Source organism: Peromyscus maniculatus, chromosome 22 (assembly GCF_049852395.1).
Source record: "Peromyscus maniculatus bairdii isolate BWxNUB_F1_BW_parent chromosome 22, HU_Pman_BW_mat_3.1, whole genome shotgun sequence".
NCBI classification, from domain to species: Eukaryota; Metazoa; Chordata; class Mammalia; order Rodentia; family Cricetidae; genus Peromyscus; species Peromyscus maniculatus.
Window position 1 is genome coordinate 40,109,118 of NC_134873.1, and position 17,807 is coordinate 40,126,924.

The following is a 17,807-nucleotide window of genomic DNA, read 5'->3' on the forward strand; positions in this document are numbered from 1 at the left end:
TCACCAACATCCACATGTGAGCACGCGCGCGCGCGTGCGCGCGCGCACACACACACACACACACACACACACACAGAATAAAATAATAGTTAGACTGTTCTGGCTTGAGTGTTGGTATGCCCTCCGGTCCCCAGGTGAGAGTTCTTGGGCGGGGGGTGATATCTTTAGCATTTAGTGCCTTTGTAAGAACGCTTACTTCCCTTTCCACCAGGTGAGGGCATGGTGAGGAAGGTGGCTGTCTTGGTTAGGATTTTCTATGGCTGAGAAGAAACACCATGACCATGGCAACTCTTATAAAGAAAACATTTTATTGGGGTGGCTGGCTTACAATTTCAGAGGTTCAGTCCATTATCATCATGGCAGGGAGCATGGCAGCATGCAGGCAGACCTGGTGCTGGCTACATCTTGGCTTGCAGGCAGCAGGAAGTCGACTCCAACACTGGGTGGTATCCTGAGCATAGGAAACCTCAAAGCCCGCCCCCACAGTGACACACTTCCTCCAACAAGGCCATACCCACTCCAACAAAGCCACACCTCCAGATAGTGCCACTCCCTGTGAGATTATGGAAGCCCATTGCATTCAGACTACCATAATGGCCATCTATAAACTAAGATGAAAATCCTCTCCAGACTCAGAATATGTTTGTACCCTACCTTAGGCTTGCCAGCCTCCAGGCCCGAGACCAGTCTCTAGAGTATAAGTCTGCCCTAGTCTCTACCGGTAGCCAGAATGGACCAAGGGCTCTTCCATAAACTCCCAAGTACATTTTGAACTTTCTTCTGTCTTTTCTCTCTTGCAAAGCATCGTGGTTAAGAGTTTCATCTCTGGGGGCTTGAGAGGTACCAGAGATTAAGAGGTTAAGGGCACTTGCTGTTCTTTCAGAGGACCAGAGTTTGGTTTCTAGTCCCCACACAGTGGCTCACAAGCATCTGTAACTCCAGTTCCAGGGGATTCGATGCCCTCTTCAGACCTCTGCTAGCCCTAGGCACACACATAGTTCATACGCATACGTGCAGGCAAAACACTCACATACTTAAAATAAAAATAATCTTTTAAAAAAAGTTTTACCTCTGGATCAAGGTGATCCAGGTTTCAGATCCTGGCTCTGCTGCCTAGTGTGTGCGCTTGGGTGAATTGCCTGGCTTTCTCCCCGCCCAGTGTCTTAAGCTGGACCCATGACTTTCCATGGGTTGTCTAACTAACGGACTGCAGGAGTGCACGGGGATGTTGAGTGGGAAAACATAGCAAGCCCCATTCTATACCTTGATTTCTCCAAATGGAAGAATGAAACCTGAATTATGTTTCATTCATAAAGATCTAGAGGAATGAAAATACAACCCACAGCGTACACAAAGCCTCCAGGCCAGCTAGCTCCTATTTGCCTAACCGCCTCTTTTGATGCTCCCCATGAGCTGAGGACGTCTCTGTATGAAACCTTTCCTGAGGATATCAGTCCACCAGGTGGAAAGTCTCTTCTCGGGAAGTTGTGAGGGCTAGCTCATTTCTTTGGCGGGTGTCTGGCTTTCTTGTCCGGTACTTGTGTCTTTGGCCGATGACGCGTTAATGAATCTCACACTGATTCGAGTCTGCCATAGTGAACCACATCGGGAGGCGCAAGAATCCTCTAATCTGATTTTACAAAGGAGCAGATGGCGGTTCAGGGACATTGAGTCACAACAGGGATGGCAGAGCTGGGGAGAGCTGATCCTGGGGCTCCTGTTTGGGCTGCCCATGGTGGCCCGTGGTCATGGCAGTCTCCCTCCTTTACTGGAAAGCTAGAGTGAACTAAGTTAGACCTGGTCACAGCTTCTATGCTGCCCTGGGAGTCGGAGGCACTCAACGTATTTCTGGTAATTTGCTGGACCCAGGTTAGCAATTTCTAAGTGCTTGAGTATCTTGATTATGAAAAACACATTGCATCCTGTATTTTGGTGGGCCTCTAAAAGCAGACTATAATAACTCCTTATTCTTGTGTTGAACTCCACATGAATCTGAAAAAGCAGTTCACATTTCTTCTTCTCCTGACTGTTACCTGTGGTCTCAAATAGGCTTAGATGGGGGACGCCAGAATCACTCTCATTATCGATGCTGTTTTTTGTCACAAAAGGAGACTATCTCGTGACTCAGAACCAGCTAATTGGTCTGTCAATGGCTTTCTTTGGTTAGGTGAGTCATTGGATGGTTGTTGGCAGGAGCAACCTCAGTGTAGCTCCAGGGGGGTCTGATATTCTCTCAACTCCCAATCCCAATGTTAGTAAAGCCATTGATGGGCTATTATGACCCGGGGTGGAACTGCATTGGTTTGGAAACGGCTAATAAAAAGACACTTCGGTGATACACAAAGCCCTTGCATTATCAAGCATGTGTGTATGCACATGGAAGGAAGGCATGCACTATGGTTTCTTGAGGCCTTGGTTGGAATAATCTATCTTGATTGGGATTGAAGAGACTGAATATTTCCTGAGTTTGATCTATGCCAGAGACTGTTTCCGGTGTTTGTGATATAGCAGCGACAGAGGTCTAATAAAATTCTTGCCCTCTTGGAGCTTGTTTGAAACAGAACAAAGACAAAAGATTTTTAGTATAGAAGAGTTCATACTACAAAAGAAGAGAGGGTGGCCTGCTCATCATTCAACATTAATTATTACTATTTTATAATTGTTGTTCATCTGTCTTCCCTTCCTGGCATTTATTGCTAATGAGACACCTTAAAGCTATCTCAGGCAGGAGACATTTATCCTATACCCCAAAGTGTTGAATAAAGATTTTTAATAAAACTACAACTGCAATGTTATTATCATAGATAACAGAATTAATAAAAATTTCTTGATATAACATAATATCCACTTTGGATTAAATTTTCTCCAGTGATCTTAAGAATATTCTCTTTCCTTCCTTCCTTCCTTCCTTCCTTCCTTCCTTCCTTCCTTCCTTCCTTCCTTCCTTCCTTCCTTCCTTCCTTCTTTCCTTCCTTCCTTCCTTCTTTCTTCTCTCCCTCCCTTCCCTCCCTTCTCTCCCTCCCTCCCTCCCTCTCTCTCTCTTTTTAATAAGGCTTCTCACATTGTAGTGCAGGTTGATGTGGAACTCATCATGTAGCCCAGGCTGAAACTCATGGAAAGTCTCCTGCCTCAGCCTCCCTGGTGCTAGAATTATAGACATGAGACATTGTACCTGACTCAAGGGTTTTTCTAATGTATTTGTTTGACTCTAGATCCAGACAAGGTCTGCACACTAGGCTGTGGATAGGGCTCTGAACTCTTCTGCTCTGTGGCACTTCCTCTGAGCTCTTTTGTTGGTTGTAGGAATGAGTTCTTGATTCTGTAGAAGTTCTTATGTATGAATTTGACTGATTGCATCTTTATGATTTTTTAATGATATTTCTTCATGCTTTTCTTCTTCTGTAAAATGATAGCTATATAAAGAGTCTACTTAATGTCAGTTTCAACGGTAGAAAGGAGACCACTGAACTAAAATCCTCATGGAAAGTGGCTTCATGCTATTTACATGTGCCAGAGATGTTTCTAGAGGTACCTTGGTGACTAGAAATTTAAATGGCTGAGGTAAAAAAAATGTAGTTCTTTGCATGTATGTTTGTGGAAGTCAGAGGTCAATGTTGGGTGTCTTCCTCAATCACTCCACCTTCTTTTGAGACTGTGTCCATCAATGAACCTGGAACTCACTGATTTTAGTAAGGATGACTGGCCTTATTTAATAAGGGTGGAACCCCAGGAATCCCCCTGTCTCTGCCTCCCCAGTTATAGGCCCATGGTATCACAGCCAGCTTCTTATGTGGGGCTGGGGATCTGAGCTCAGGCCCTCATGCCTGTGTGGAAGGCACTTCTCTAACAAAGCCATCTCTCCAACCCCTGAAAAAAAAGTTCTTGTACCACAGTGGCAGTTCCTATTCTAACGCTAAGAAACATGCCCGTTGTCCCCTTCTTTCTGTTGGCATAGAAATGGCCTTTGAAAGTGGTAGTTCTGTCTGGTCTTTGGCAGTGATGCCAGCCATGTCCCTGTGAGCAGCAAGTTGGGTGTGGTAGTTTGAATGTAACTGGCCCCCATAATCTCACAAGGAGTGGCATTGTTAGGAGGCGTGGCTTTGTTGAAGTGGGTGTGACCTTGTTGGAGGAAGTGTGTCACTGTGGGGGCGGGCTTTGAGGTTTCCTATGCTCAGGATACCACCCAGTGTGTCAGTCGACTTCCTGTTGCCTGCAAGATGTAGCACTCTCAGTTCTAGCACCACATCTGCCATGGTCCCTGCCACGATGCTAATGGACGGAACCTCTGAAACTGTAAGCAAGCCACCCCAGTGAAATGTTTTCTTTGTAAGAGTCGCCATGGTCATGGTGTCTCTTCACAGAAATGGAAGCCCTAACTGAGACATTGGTTTTGAAAACAATTCATCTGTTCTTATTGGGAGCTAAGGCTAACAAAGGATAGAATAAATTTACAGGATGGTGTGAGTGTAAATGAGGCCCCGAATCAAGCATATTTGAGGGTAGCCTTCAGGGTTTATTTTGTAAAAGGTATCCAAATATTTAAAATGTGCAACCAGCCATGAGGAGCTGTGTGGGCCACCTGAGGCCTTTTCAGTTTAGAATCTCCTTGAACAGGGAGTCTGCACATGCAACCTTGGGAGAGGAGTTGGCTCAGAAAAAGGCAAGCCTGGTAGAAGCAGTAGGAAGTTCCTGGGGTCTCAGTGGCTGTTGGTTGAAAAAAGATTTCCATGACATTGGTGAATTTCTTCAATAAATGATTCAAATGTTTTAAAGAATGAGATTGGGTCTTTCATTTGGGGAATCCAGACAGGATGGCCCCAAGGAGCAAAGGGAAGAATAAGAAGTTGTTATTATCTACATAGGCAAGGTCATGGGGAAGAATTCCATTTTGTACATGTTATATTGGGCATATCACAGAGTAGCTGTTGAGGAAGCCGTTGGATATATATCTGAAGAGCAGAAATGGAAATATGTGTTTGCGATCAGGAAAAGAGATGGTACTTAGAGGCATGGTTTGGATAAGATCACCTGGTGAGAGACTGGCTTCCTGGAAACCTCATGGAGATGATGCTGTAGGGGATGTAGGAGGGCGCTTGCTGAGCCACAAAGCATCCTGACTTTTCATTAAGTGCTGCAAGACTAGGCTACAGAATGTATCTCTCACATTACATCCCCATCAATAGAGTAGGAGCTTTCCCATTTTCCCACATCCCTGCCAGTGTTTGGGATTATCTTAGTGACTTTCTGCCTCTGATGGGAAAAAGCCTATATACACCACTTCTATCCAGTGAGAATAGGCATGCTCAGGCCGCAGAGATTTGCTTTAGGTTTTAATCTCTCACTATCAATTATATTTTTATGCACTTATCCAACACATACACACACACACACACACACACACATACACACACCACTAAAAAACATGCAACAGAGTCAAAACTATTAGACTATAACAATTAGCTTTGTATAATTTTTCATGACTCACATGTCCTTTACCTGTGTTTGGCCCTTCCTCATGATCTGATATTACCCTTTCTTGTTCTTCTTTTTATATATACAATGCCCACAAGTTCATTTGCTGACACACATACACGCATACATTATAGTCTAGAATCCACATATAAGAGCACATGCAGGTTTTTTTTTCCCCTGGGACTGGGTAACATTGCTTAATATTGTACATTCTAAGTCCATCCATTTTCCTGGAAATTTTGTGATTGTTTTTATTTCTTGCTCCTTTTTTCTCTGCTTGCTCATTTCCTTTCTGGATAGTCTATGTGTCTTAGTTAGGATTACTATTGCTTTGATGAGCCATGACCAAAAGCAGCTTGGAGAGGAAGGGTTATTTCATTCACATTTCCACAGAACAGTTCACCATCAAAAGCAGTCAGGGAGGCAGGAACAGGAATGGATGCAGTGGCTATGGAAGGGAGCTGCTTACCGGCTTGCTCCTCATGGCTTGCTCAGCCTGCTTTCTTATAGAACCCAGGACTGCCAGCCCAGGGATGGCACCACCCACAATGGGCTGGGCCCTCCCCCATTGATCACTAATTAAGAAAATGCCTAATAGGCTTACCTGCTGTTCGAATTTTAGATAGTCTTTTAATAAAAACTCAGAGCCAGATTTTGGGGTGAAGGCTGAAAGATCAGAGAAGCAGAGCAAGCCATAGCTAACCTCACCTCACCAACTCCTCAGCTGATCCTGTTTCCTCACACTGAAAGCCTCTGAGTCCTCACCCAAAAGGATCTCAGCTGAACTGCTTTAGTTCCTGTTTCCTCAAGCCTTTTATACCTTTCTCCGCCCCATGGTCACTTCCTGGGATTAAAGGCGTGTGTACTTCCCAGTACAGGGATTAAAGGTGTGTGCCACCACTATCTGGCCTCTATGTCTAATCTAGAGGCTGGCTCTGTCCTCTGATCCTCAAGGCAAGCTTTATTAGGGTACACAATCTATCACCACACTTGCCCATAGCCGATCTTATGGAGGCATTTTCTCAAAGGAGGCTCCCTCCTCTCTGAGGACTCTAGCTTGTGTCAAGTTGACACAGAACTAGCAGCACACTGTGCCAATTGCCAACCTGACCACATGCAGAAGTGCTTGGCCAGGCCTCTGGGCATGCCTCCAGGGGATGGTCTTGATTGTGGGAGAACCCATCTAACTGTGGGCAGAGCCTCTCTCTAGGCAGTGGGTCCTAAAATCGAGAAAGTGAGCCGAGCTCCAGCCTTCACCTCTCTCGGCTTCCTGACTGGGGATGTCATGTGATCAGCTGCTTCAAGCCCCTGGTGCCTTGGCTTCCCTCTGATGATGGACTATATCTTTGAAATGTGAGCTAAAAGAACTCCTTTCCCCCCTGAGTTGTGTTTGCCAAAGTATATTTTATCACAGCAACAGGGGAAGAAACCAAGGGATCCCCAGCCCCATGAACCACCTACTGTTATCCTTTCTTCAGTTTTATATATTTTTTTGGGCTGATTTTTGATGATGTGTTTTAGATACTAATTCCTAGTTTATACATCTCACATAATCTTCTCCCAATTTGTTATGGCTTTATAATTTTTTCTCTTTGAAAAATAGTTATGTTTAAATGTGTATCTTCATTTGGGAATGTACATGCATGTAGTGCCCACAAAGGCCAGAAGAGGGCACTGGATCTGCTGGAGCTGGAGTTACAGGCGATTGATTGCCTGGGTGCAGGGACAAAACCCAGGTCCTCTGCAAGAGCAGTACACACTCCTAACCGCTGCTGAGCTGTCCTCTCTCTACTTCCTTTTAATTGGTAGTGTTCAACTATGGCCACTTGGTGGGAGAATTTTGTAAGGATTGAACTGTGGTTCCTTGTTAGTTCTAGGTTCGATAAGAACAGGTGCTTTCCTATGGCATTTGCTCCGCCATTTTTGGCATTGAACCCAGCCCCTCCGGCACATCAGGCACCCTCTCTACTCCTGAGATCCACCCCCAGTACTTTAGTTGTGTATTAGGAAATACGTTCTTTCGTTTGTTTGTTTTTCAAGACAGGGTTTTTCTGTGTAGCTTTGGTGCCTGTCCTGGATCTCACTCTGTAGACCAGGTTGGCCTCAAACTCACAGAGATCCACCTGGCTCTGCTTCCCGAGTGCTAGGATTAAAGGCGCGCACCACCACCGCCTGGCTTTTTTTTTTTTTTTAATTTATTTATTTTTATGTGCATTGGTGTTTTGCCTGTGCGTATGTCCATGTGAGGGTGTCAGGTCCTCTGGAAGAGCAGCCAGTGCTCTTAACCCCTGAGCCATCTCTCCAGCCCCTGAAATACATTTGTACTGTACATTCAGACTATCTCTCACATTTTTTCCTCTTTCATTTGTTCCTACTCAGAGTTGCTCTTTGTATATGACACATGATTTTCTTTTGTTTCCAATACTAACTAAGCCTGTTTCCCCAACACCATCCTATAAATAATTCATATTTTTTCATTGGTTCGTGCCAACACTTATGTATATCAAGGTGTTGCTTAGCCAGAAGTCTACATTCTAGGTTACTTCTCTGTTTATTCCTAGAATAGCATTGATTATTTTTATAATGATATCATAAAGACATAATATCTGGTAGAGCAAGACTCTTTTTTCCTTGCTTTTAGAAATCTGCCCTATTTAATGTTACGTTCATCCTCACATATTTTATGTTTACTGAGCACCTCAAAGTTTTAGTTATAACAAAACATTGAATCTAGTGATCCACTTGACATTTTTATAGTGCAAAACCACCCTATCCATGGCGTAGTTCTTCATCTGGTCCGTCTCCTTTTATGTCCTCCAATAGCATTTTAAGGTCGTCTCCATAAAGTTCTGAAAAGTTGTTAAGTTAATCCCCGGATGTTGCATGGTTAGGGTTCACCACAAGCATGAGAGGTGTCTCTCTGTCTATTTCCTCCTTGTGTGCTGCTGACAGAGACGACTGGATTTTATAAATTGATCTTGCCTTTGGCAGCCTTGCTGAACTAATTGCTTCTAACAATTTGCTGATGTCTTCTGGGTGTTACATGTGGGGAGTCACGTCGCCTGTGCACACAATGGAGAGGAAGGGAGACTTTAGGAGTTCCGGCTAAGTGTTGTAACCATTCCAGCTGGTGGAGCTCCCATCTGCCTGGCTCTGTCAGAAGACTGTCTCCCACGGTCCTCAGGCCTTGGCCTCATGTACTCGCTTTGGGAAAGTGGATCTCTCTTCCTCCTCTATGAATGATAGCCTGCCCGACGCACAGCGTGAGGAAGAGCGGTGATTTGCCTTCTTCCACTCACTTCCTTTACTTCCTTCCCTGTGATGTAGGGTCTGGCAGCTGGTGACAGAGCTTCCCGACCTCTGAATTTCTGAGTGATCCCTGCTTAGCCATCTCTGGGCCTTTATGGGACATTCTAGGTAGGTGACACCAGACGGTGGCTTGAGAGACTTTCAGATCAGACTTGGTGTGAACCTTCTGTCCCACGTCATTGGGTAAGGCGAAGACAAGATCTTCCAGGTCGAGTTCTGTAGCATGGACAGTTGGCCACGCCTTTTCTTCTCTCTGTGGTGCTGACCACTGATAGATGCCACCCCCTCCTGGCACTTTGGTTCGTTCAGGAACCTTGTGTCATTAGATGTAATGGAATCACAGCACGTGTAATGGATCGTATTTTAAGTGCCTAAGCCATTGCAATGGCTGATTCAAGCTTCAAATTCTGGCCCCTTATTGTCCCATTTCATTGGCAAGAACTAGCTGCAAAATTTGTGCAACGCGGGTGTGTAGATGGGAACATATACACACCAATAAGGGCTTGTGTTCCTGATGGCGGGGCAGGGAGCAGTCTCAATTTTTGGAATAAAGGCAACTGAGTGAGGGGAAGGCTCTCCCTGCTGACTTGGAGTCCTGGGAACTTGCCTGTGTACCATGCATGTTGGGTGTAGCTGAAAGAGACACTCGTCTGTCTGGTTCTAACAGAGACCTTTATTGTCGCTTAGAACCACTCAGCTAACCACACCCCATCGCCTACTAATAGAGGCCATCTTGGTGGATAATGGTAAAAAAAAAAAAAAGAAAAAAGCAGTAAAAGTAAACCGTGTAGCCTGGAAATGTCACTAGTCACTCCTGTTACAACAGACCTCCATGGGTTTCCCCGTCTCAATGGCAACAGGACTCATTTAAAGGCACTCAGAGCCAACTACAGGCAAATTGCTTTCTCTCTTAGCCAGCTGAGCAGGTGGGTGGGTTAGGCAAGAATTGGGTGTGATACAAACAGGGAAAAGGAGCCGGAGTCCTCCGAGGGAGGGGGAAGCATCTGTGTTACATTACCATCCCTGAGAGTGCATGAAGGCACGGAGTCCACAGGGAAAGAGAAGCTGGCGGCCGCCCAGGGGCGTGGGATGGTGGTGGAATTTAATACTGCATAAGCACCCTGAGTTTTAGTTGGCGCTGTGCCCCACCCAGCTCTCCATTGTGGTGTGATTGCCTCCAACGACTATTTGGATATCTTGGGCTGTGTTTAGTAGACGCTCAAGAGGTAGAAGGAGGTGGCACGCTCTCTCCTCTTGGTACTCATCGGGTCACAGTCTCATTCCCCAGCATCACCTTTAAAGAGGGCTCAAGACAAGCCAGGATGCACCCTAAAGAGTCCTTCAGCACGCTGGTGAGTGGGGTTGCATCCGTGCCGGAGGTGAGCAGCCTGAGAGACAGAGAGTGCTCATCGTTATACCTTGAGCTGGAGTCGTGTGTTTCTTTGAGCTCCCAGGGCAGAAACAGCCCTGGATTTTAGCTCCCAAGGAAGGATGTCTTCCAAAAGGCTAGTCACTTAAGAGGTAGCGAGTCCCTTCTTCCACTTGGTGGGGCAATGTTGTAAAGGGCTCAAGCAAGTAGAGGGTATTTTGTGTTTGTTTTTCTAGTCCCGAGAGCCAATAGTTCTCACTGAAAAAGGTGCTCTGGTGTGTGGTGTGCACTTACCACTGATCTTGCAGGGACTCCGATGGACATCCATTCACACAGTCTCTCAACATGTTACGGCATGCTAGGGAGGACACATCAACGGTATCATCAGTTGTGAGGCCTCACAGAGCAATGGCAGTGGTGTGACACTCTTAACTCAAGGTTACAAACTTCACGGTCACATTATTAGGTCTCCCCAATAAAAGGCCAACACCTTCTTCCTGTAGCCCGGGAAAGAAATAGAATGTCAGTGCCCACATCGGTTAGGGGTCAGTTTCACTTCTTTTTGGTTATGGGAAGACAGATGAGATGGGAATAGAAGGCAGGTGGAGGAGGGAGCAGAAAGCAAGGAACTTAAGTGCTCACTGTGACTATTCACTTCTTCCCTTTGGCTGACACACTTCCTTTATAATTTCTGAACGTGGGGGGTGGTGGTACTGAGAAGGGTTTTCACAGCAGGATCTGCAAACGGAATTTAATTGACCTTAGGCTACACTATCTAAAAAGGCTAAGATGTTGCAGGCAGGGGTGGGGGTAGGGTGAGGGGGTGGTGTCTTCCAGCCCAGAATGATAGGGCGCCGGGGAGGCCAAACTGGACCAACAAACTTAAAAGTTGGCCAGAGGAGGGTATGCCTGCTGCAGCAGCCCCAGATCACCGCCTGGGCCAGCCAAGGTTTCTTTAGAGCCTGGTTCTGCTGCGCTGGACAGATCCCCCACGTGTCCACGGCACGCCAGGGACTCCCGGGAAAGCTCTCCAGACACCCCTGAGCCTGGAGACAGCGGCAGACGTTCCGCCTGTCGAGGGGCGCAGGGGCGCAAAGCCGGAGGCGAGCGAACGCAGGCGCGTGCGCGGGGCCGAGGGCCGAGGCCTGCGCGCAGCCCGGGCGGCTGCACTGCGCGCGCGCCGACCCGCGCGTGGGGCCCGGTTCCGGCGCGCGCGGGCGTGGAAGGCGGCGGGTTGCAGCGGCCCGGCTGGAGGCTCCGCGGCGGCCACGGGACCCCCGCGGGAGGGCGGGAGCGCGATCCTGCGCCTCGCCTCGGTGCCCCGCGTCCCGCAGCTGGCGTTCCGCCGGGGACCCGGAGCAGGCAGGTGGCGGGACTCGAGGTGGGGCGGTGGGGCCCCGGGGAGGCCGGGCCGCACCGGGGCGATCAGAGGCCTCCCGGGACGCGGCCCTGGCGGCCGGGGAGAGGTGGGTGCTCGTGTCGGTTGCTCCCGGGCTGAGATGGGTGCCCTGCTGGGGCTCGTGCTCCGTGGACGCCCCCCCCCGGGAGGATCTCCCACGCGCGGGACTGCTCACCCTGGTGGGTTTCTCCACGCGGGGCCTCTTGAGGTTCTCCGTCGCCGCCCCATTCTGACTTAGAGCAGGAAGAAATCCTTGGCCCACGCGTGCTCAAAACTAAACTGCCTCTGCCTCACGTTGCTGCTCTGAGATAGATTCCTTCGATCTGATTCGCATTGGGAAGTTGCAGGAGGGTAGGAGCTGAGACCTGTCCCGTGCGGGACCCCATGAATGAAATGAATAGCTATAGATGAGAGGTGGTTCACTTCATCCGGGCGCTGGGTAGGCCTGTGGGTTTTTGGAAGTCTGTTCTGTGACTGTGTTATCACAGGTATCAGAATGCTATTTTGGTAGAATCGTAACTTGGTGTGTGTTCCGGGTTACAAGGTTGGGTATGTTGTAGCACTAGCAAAGCATAAAAGAGTACCTTTGAAATTCTTCTGAAGTGTGTTCCTGAGTGGAGACATCCGTCAGATACTTGAGTTGCAGTTGACTCTTGCTTTGACATTAGTCAGCTCCTGCACCGTTTAAGTTGACTGCGTGGCGGAAGAGCAGGTGGCGTAGGACACAAGAGTCTGGAGGGAAAGCGGAGACCTGGAGGTGGCAGGCTTCCAGCTTTCTACATTTTTGACGACGCAAACCATCCTGGTTTCATTTGAACGTGTAGATATGATGCGGATTTTTGGTAATGCTTTCATTTGTTAGGGACCGCTTGGGCTCAAAGATTGACTTCATGGCACACAACCGGAGTGTTTACATCTCTTCTGTAGATTTAGCACACGGTGCACTATTCGCTGGATTTATTTCCAGGATCCCATTTCCCAGATACAACCCCAATAGCAAGGCCTTAAAAAAAAAAAAAGCGATGATTATAATGTTGCCATTTTGCTTATAACAACCCCAGGTTTGAATACATACTTGTGAGCATGAGTTGCCGGAATCAACTTGACTCTGTCTCTCTGTTAAAACCCTTTCAGGGTCTGGTTGCTTTTAGTCTGTTCTCTTAATTATTTATAATTAGACTGCTGCGGGCTTGCTTGGCATGCCAGCCTTCGTTTCTCATTTCAGGCATCTGTAAATTGTGTGTTTTCTGAGGAGTGACCTGCACTGTTCTCCTTCAGTGCTGGTTAGGAGAATGTCCATAGGTGAAATGTCCTTCTGGTTATGGTGGCATGAGCCACGTGCAAATGGACCCCTTGAACATTCAGATAGAGCCCAAACAGGGTATATTACAATCCCGTGAATATAAAACAGGCATACAAATCAAACACTTATTGACAATAAATAATGTATTTTAGAACAGTTCTTTGGTATACGTATGATTTTACTATTTATTAAAGATGGAAACAAGTTTGTGTGATAAAGAGATGGTTTATTTTTACGTTTAAGTTGGATGAACATTTAATACTACAGGATATAGAACATCTTCAGCATTTTGCAGAATTCATCTCTAGTGCTGACAATGCTGTTTTGTATGAATATAAATACAAACATTATAAGCATACATAATAAATATATGTATGTTTAAGACCCTTTCAAAAGTTGTTGGAAATTCTGCCCTAATCCAAAACCAGAATTAATTTATGATTTAAAAAACATTTATTTTTATTTTGCATGCATGAGTATTTTGCTTGCCTGTATGTATGTGCGTGGTGCCTGTGGAGGCCGGAAGAGGTTGTTGCATCCCCTGGGACTGGAGTTTCAGGAACTGGAGCTGTCGTGTGGATGGTGGGAACCCAACCTGGGTACCAGAGTAGCCAGGGCTTGTAACTACTGAGTCATTTCTTTAGCGCCAATAATTCTTGATTAAAAAAATTATATTTTGAGGCAGGGTCTCACTGTGTAGCTCTGGTTGTCCTGGAATGGACTGTTACTATGTAGATTAGGCTAGCTTTGAACTCATGAGATCTGCTTGCCTCTGTCTCCCAAGTACTGGGGCTAAGGCATGTGCTGCCATGCCCAGCTAGTGATTTTTTTTTTTTCTAATTTAGAACACAAACAGCAATTAGCAAAATCAACATTCTAACAAAATCTAATTCTAAAATATGCTGATTTGATGCTCACATGCTGAAGAGCAACAATGGGAACTTATTAAAAGCCTTTGTTTTCTGTAATTAAACCGTTACGTTTCTGTAAGAGCAGAACTCGGTGTAAAAACACTGCAACCCATGAAGACACCTGGTCTTGCATCTGGGTGGTGCTGTTTCAGGTGGAGTCACATGGCATTGCATGGCATGTCCGAGGGTGCCGTGCTAAATGCACACACACACACACACTGTGTGATCAGAGCCAAGGCTGAAGTGAGGTCACATGATCACGCTGTAAGCACTGTCTAAAACACATTATGTATTTGATGTTTGTATTAGTTTTAGGTGAGTGTACATTTAGAAACCTAAACTATTTCAGATCGCCTTTTGTGTGTGTGACACCCCAAACTTAGTTGTCTGAGCCAATTCCCCCACCTGAAGCCCACAGACATTGGTCTGAGCTAGACCAATGGAAATTTTAATTTAATTTGTAAAGCCTCATGTGGGTTGTAGCTACCTAGTTGGGCATTCCAACCTTTAATTAATAGGGCCCAGAAATCCTATGCTAACTGTCTTCTATCTGTATCTGCATAGTACCCAGTTCTCCTCGGTCTTAGTACTTATTGTACAGTAATTGTGCTTTCTTGTAGCAACCTAGCCCTGGGCTGGAATCCACAGGACGGCAAGGACATAACTTGGTTCCTTATCTTTGGGATGGACAGCTTAGGACTTAATGCGAAACAAAATTTATCAAACATGTGACTGAACTTCTTGAGGGTGGGTGTCTGATGTTCTCTCTAGAGCTGCTTTTCCAGTGTTTTATCTGTAGCAAATAAAAGACTTATTGGAGCCTTGCCTTTATGTCCTTATCTGCTTCGGTTTGTTTTTGAATCTCATGAAAACAAAGGCTCACACGCTTGCAGTAGACGTGTGGTGAGTGAACGGATGTTTAATAGGATAGCAAATAAAAGGATCACCGGAGTTGTGCTTGTAAAAAGTAAATATGTAGTCTTGTTTGGGGATTTCATGAAAATAAACACCCATGACTGACAGTGATGGGAAACTGTATGAAATGGCTGTGAATCAACATGGACACAGCTTGGCTCTCCTTGTTAGTCAAGAAACTCCAGTATGCTGCTTTTCAGCCATTTCTCAAGCACTTGAGGGAAAGGCCGGGGTGTAGCTCAGTGGTAGAGTGTTTGCCTGGCATATGTTGAGGCCAGAGGTTCAATCCCCAGCATCATAGAAACAAACAATTCTGAAAGAACTTCTTGGCTTTGGTCAACTCTTTTTGGAGGCCCCGACCTCTCTGAAGACGTTGGTTGATGTTCCTCATTACTGGGATGCAAAGGCGGGGTCAGGCTCCTTGGGAAAATCATGAGCGGTTGGAGCCGAGTGACAACATGCTTTTACTCAGAAGTGGTGTGAGTTAGTGGAGTAAGGTGAAATTCTCATGTGCCTGAAAGTTTGGAGAACTGTAAAAAGTGTTTGTACCCAGTTAATCGGGGATGAGTTCTTCAAACCAGCCCTTACCAGGAGATTTTGGACAAAATACCTGCCCAACTCAGATCAGTACATCTGCACACTTGATCAAGGTTCCTTTAGATCCGGAAGTGGCTTCTAGGGAAGAATTTGAGATCCAGTGAAACTTTGTGTACTGTGTAGTTTGGGGTGAAATGAAAGATAGAACCTTTTCTTTTTCCTTTTTTCCCAAGAAGGTAAAGAAATGGGACTGGGAAAAATGCCATTAGGATGCAAAAATATAAAGAACGTTCCTCATGTTGGTTAGGTAACACTGTGGCTTCTCTGGCCTTGACGTATCATGTAAAACAATGAAGTGGACTCCATGTCTTGTGTGAATTATCTTTGCACCTTGGATCTGGAATTTTAATGTTCATTACATGTGTGCAAGATGGTAGTCTTGTCCTTGTGGTAGGTGACAGCTGTGTATGCATATTTACATGTGAGCATGCTTCTGGCCAGACGTTGATGGCACCTGTCTTCCAGCCACAGCTTTCTTCTTTATTTACAAAGGCAAGGTCCCTGGCTGAAACCCGAGATTCTGATTTGTCCGGGCCATGAACGCAGCCTGCCCCGGGGAATCTCCATCTCCACCTCCTGAGTGTTGTTACCACAGGGGGGCCGCTTTGCCCACCCCACTTGAATGTGGGTCCTGAGGGTGGGAACTCCAACCCTTACAGCAGACGCCTTACCCACCGAGCTCTCTCCACACGCAGGTCTAACCTTGAAGGGTCTTGACAATCTGCAAGGAATGACAGGTGCTCTCGGGGTGTGTGTGTGTGTGTGTGTGTGTGTGTCACAGTGAGCAGTTTTTTCCTCCCTGTGCTGACAAATTAAGGATATAGAAAACCTGTCTGAGTCCCGAAGTATGATTCCAGTCGGATTACTCTTCCTAAAAAACACGACTTTAAACATACCAATCTCTTTCGGTATGCCAGTTCCCCAGTGCTTATGGAATTGAGTGGTTTTTGTTTTTGTTTTTTAAATCAGTTAAGAACGAGTGTAGCTACCTCCCCCTCAAAACAAAAACAAAAACAAACAGAAAAACCCCACCCCAAACTCAAAGTGGAGTTAGCTTTGCATCAGCCTGCTTCCCCAGGTGCGTACCCTACATCGTGGGGTCCTTTTCAGTTTCTTCCCAGGCTCAGCTCAGGATATGCTCTGATTCTTTGAAATTCCCCCCCTGGCAAAGGTTCCTGGTCCCCACTGGTGGGGGCACGTCCTCTTGTGTGTCACCATCCATGCTCATCAGTGATCCCTCATTTTAAAGATCGATTAGAAGCTGCCTCCCATGCGTGGTCCGTCGGTCACCCTGAAACATCTCCCAACAGGGCCTTGTGTGTAGTAACCGTAATGCATGCTTACTGGAGTTTCGTTTTTGATGTTTGGTTCCAAAGGAAGCTTCCTACCTACTGTGTGTGTGTGTGTGGGGGGGGGGGGATGTTTACCCAGACTTGTTACCAAGCGAACACGGGCCTGCAAGTAGAAACTCGTGGATGGGAGAAGTGTAATGAGAAGGAAGGGGCTGTGTTAGTGGGTCTCCTTACTGTTTGGAATGACTGATGAAGATCACCACAGCTGTTTAACACTGATCCCTTGATCCTGGGTTGTTCCCGTGTATGCGGCAAGGTAAATGTCAAAAGATTCCATGCATTGGGTGGCAAGTAATTTCTGTACCAGTCCCCCTACCCCCACAAAAAAATTCGAGATTCCTTTACTAGAGTGAGAACGAGGCTATTTGTTTAACGTGGATCATTCCTGTGCACATAAGGGTATACTCCTTAAGTCAAAAGAAAGCCCACTTGTTCCTACCGGCTTTTGCTCTCAGAGAGAAAAGGTCTGAATTAAGTGGGAAAGAAAGCAGCTAGTTCCAAGGGACTGTTTCCTTGGAGCTGAGTGGGCTGTAAAGGTGGCTCAGTTAGTGTAAGGGGCTGTCTTAGGGTTTCTCTAGCAGTGACGAAGCATCGCTTGGGGAGGAAAAGGTTATTTCATCTTACAGTTTGTAAGTCCATTATCAGGGAAGTCAGGGCAGGAACCTGGGGGCAGGAGCTGATGCAGAGGCCATAGAGGATGCTGCTTACTGGCTTGCTCAGCCTGCTTTCTTACGGTACCCAGGACCACCAGCCCAGGGATGGCACTGCCCACAGCGAGCTGGGCCTTCCCCCATCATTCATCAGTCAAGAAAATGTACCACAGGTTTGCCCACAGGCCAGTCTGAAGTCATTTGGTTTTACTTATATCTAAGAATAAACATGAGGATTCATATTATTTCAGAGCGGAATCGAAAGACACTAAGTTTTTAGTTCTATTGCTGAGCTTCGCTTAGCATTTCTCTGCTTTCTACGGTATTTCTGAGCTGTAGGCTGGGAATAGACCCAGGTCTAACTTAGAACAGATTTCTTCTATAGCCTGATGTTTTCTGGGAGAAGCCGATTATGAGTTGATATGGTTTAAAGTCACAGCCCTCTTCCTGTCAAGTAAGCAGCAGCCCCCCCCCCCAGCATTGCTAAGTGGGACAACCTCAGCCATCTCTTCCACTTGTGATAAATGAAA

General features: G+C 46.4%; 1 protein-coding gene across 10 annotated transcripts in view; it reads left to right on the forward strand.

Moving 5' to 3' along the window:
• Clip4 (CAP-Gly domain containing linker protein family member 4) overlaps positions 1–17,807 on the forward strand; it is a 118,835-nt gene that overhangs the window by 39,869 nt on the left and 61,159 nt on the right. The window contains exon 1 of one of the 10 annotated variants that reach the window (XM_042267542.2): positions 4,142–4,293. The exons of 5 other annotated variants lie outside the window; for them this stretch is intronic. The gene's annotated coding sequence lies outside the window, so the exon portion shown is untranslated. Of the gene's footprint in view, positions 1–4,141; positions 4,294–9,983; positions 10,161–11,354; positions 11,513–11,563; positions 11,729–17,807 lie in introns of those variants that run through there. 4 more of the 10 variants (XM_076558927.1, XM_076558930.1, XM_006990699.4 and 1 more) reach the window with 4 other exon arrangements.